This window comes from Brachyhypopomus gauderio, unplaced genomic scaffold (assembly GCF_052324685.1).
Source record: "Brachyhypopomus gauderio isolate BG-103 unplaced genomic scaffold, BGAUD_0.2 sc109, whole genome shotgun sequence".
NCBI classification, from domain to species: domain Eukaryota; kingdom Metazoa; phylum Chordata; class Actinopteri; order Gymnotiformes; family Hypopomidae; genus Brachyhypopomus; species Brachyhypopomus gauderio.
Genome location: NW_027506930.1, coordinates 660001 through 663264, shown reverse-complemented (window position 1 = coordinate 663264; position 3264 = coordinate 660001).

The window sequence follows — 3264 nt, the reverse complement described above, 5'->3', positions numbered from 1 at the left end:
TTCTGTATAAAATACATTGCCTAAAAAGGTGCACTAAGAGCCGGCCACACACAGTAGGATGAGAGCCCTGGATGATTTAATACATCCAGAAAATCATCATTCTGTATAAAATACATTGCCTAAAAAGGTGCACTAAGAGCCGGCCACACACAGTAGGATGAGAGCCCTGGATGATTTAATACATCCAGAAAATCATCATTCTGTATAAAATACATTGCCTAAAAAGGTGCACTAAGAGCCGGCCACACACAGTAGGATGAGAGCCCTGGATGATTTAATACATCCAGAAAATCATCATTCTGTATAAAATACATTGCCTAAAAAGGTGCACTAAGAGCCGGCCACACACAGTAGGATGAGAGCCCTGGATGATTTAATACATCCAGAAAATCATCATTCTGTATAAAATACATTGCCTAAAAAGGTGCACTAAGAGCCGGCCACACACAGTAGGATGAGAGCCCTGGATGATTTAATACATCCAGAAAATCATCATTCTGTATAAAATACATTGCCTAAAAAGGTGCACTAAGAGCCGGCCACACACAGTAGGATGAGAGCCCTGGATGATTTAATACATCCAGAAAATCATCATTCTGTATAAAATACATTGCCTAAAAAGGTGCACTAAGAGCCGGCCACACACAGTAGGATGAGAGCCCTGGATGATTTAATACATCCAGAAAATCATCATTCTGTATAAAATACATTGCCTAAAAAGGTGCACTAAGAGCCGGCCACACACAGTAGGATGAGAGCCCTGGATGATTTAATACATCCAGAAAATCATCATTCTGTATAAAATACATTGCCTAAAAAGGTGCACTAAGAGCCGGCCACACACAGTAGGATGAGAGCCCTGGATGATTTAATACATCCAGAAAATCATCATTCTGTATAAAATACATTGCCTAAAAAGGTGCACTAAGAGCCGGCCACACACAGTAGGATGAGAGCCCTGGATGATTTAATACATCCAGAAAATCATCATTCTGTATAAAATACATTGCCTAAAAAGGTGCACTAAGAGCCGGCCACACACAGTAGGATGAGAGCCCTGGATGATTTAATACATCCAGAAAATCATCATTCTGTATAAAATACATTGCCTAAAAAGGTGCACTAAGAGCCGGCCACACACAGTAGGATGAGAGCCCTGGATGATTTAATACATCCAGAAAATCATCATTCTGTATAAAATACATTGCCTAAAAAGGTGCACTAAGAGCCGGCCACACACAGTAGGATGAGAGCCCTGGATGATTTAATACATCCAGAAAATCATCATTCTGTATAAAATACATTGCCTAAAAAGGTGCACTAAGAGCCGGCCACACACAGTAGGATGAGAGCCCTGGATGATTTAATACATCCAGAAAATCATTATTCTGTATTAAATACATAGCCTAAGAATGTGCACTAAGAGCCGGCCACACACAGTAGGCTTATAGGCCTGAATTTAATTCCTCCAGAAACATATGGTATACAGCTTTAAGGAGGAAAATAATTACTACGGTGGAGTAATGCTGCCATCTTTTGGACTTTAAACGCCGGTGCGCCCTGCACATTTGAATGCAAAATGCTGGGTCTTTTTTTTCCTCCATAAATTAGTAAAATGTTTAAAATAGTTACCCCACTTTAGGCATACTCTGAGCCCGCCACACACAGTAGGATGAGACACATGGATGATTTAATACATCCAGAAATTAGTAAAATGTTTAAAATAGTTACCCCACCTTAGGCATACTCTGAGCCCGCCACACACACTAGGATGAGACACATGGATGATTTAATACATCCAGAAATTAGTAAAATGTTTAAAATAGTTACCCCACCTTAGGCATACTCTGAGCCCGCCACACACACTAGGATGAGACACATGGATGATTTAATACATCCAGAAATTAGTAAAATGTTTAAAATAGTTACCCCACCTTAGGCATACTCTGAGCCCGCCACACACACTAGGATGAGACACATGGATGATTTAATACATCCAGAAATTAGTAAAATGTTTAAAATAGTTACCCCACCTTAGGCATACTCTGAGCCCGCCACACACACTAGGATGAGACACATGGATGATTTAATACATCCAGAAATTAGTAAAATGTTTAAAATAGTTACCCCACCTTAGGCATACTCTGAGCCCGCCACACACACTAGGATGAGACACATGGATGATTTAATACATCCACAAATTAGTAAAATGTTTAAAATAGTTACCCCACCTTAGGCATACTCTGAGCCCGCCACACACACTAGGATGAGACACATGGATGATTTAATACATCCAGAAATTAGTAAAATGTTTAAAATAGTTACCCCACCTTAGGCATACTCTGAGCCCGCCACACACACTAGGATGAGACACATGGATGATTTAATACATCCAGAAATTAGTAAAATGTTTAAAATAGTTACCCCACCTTAGGCATACTCTGAGCCCGCCACACACACTAGGATGAGACACATGGATGATTTAATACATCCAGAAATTAGTAAAATGTTTAAAATAGTTACCCCACCTTAGGCATACTCTGAGCCCGCCACACACACTAGGATGAGACACATGGATGATTTAATACATCCAGAAATTAGTAAAATGTTTAAAATAGTTACCCCACTTTAGGCATACTCTGAGCCCGCCACACACACTAGAGTGATAGGCCTGGGTCTTTTAAAACATCCAGAAAACCCACTTTTAAATTATAGGCGCACCGACATTTTTTACCCAAAAGATGGCAGCATTACTCCACCGTTTTCCTTTTTTTTCCCCATTCAAAATTATTACTGAGCTCCACAAACTGCCTTTTCTGTTTAAAATCTGTCCCCAAGCTATCTGATCCTTTGCCCGGCCACACAAAGCAGGCTTATAGGCCTGGTTGATTAAAAGTGGGACTTTGTCATTTAAATGAAAATTATTTTTGACATCCAGAGGAGGCATTTCATTCATTAATTCATGCCGACCAAAGTGTTATTTGAGCCCGCTACATAATGTAGGCTTATAGCCATGGTTGATTAAAAGTGGGACTTTGTCATTTAAATGAAAATTATTTTTGACATCCAGGGCATGCATTTCATACATTAATTCATGCCGACCTGTGTGCACTTTGACCCCGCTAAACATTGTAGGCTTATAGCCATGGTTGATTAAAAGTGGGACTTTGTCATTTAAATGAAAATTATTTTTGACATCCAGGGCATGCATTTCATACATTAATTCATGCCGACCTGTGTGCACTTTGACCCCGCTAAACATTG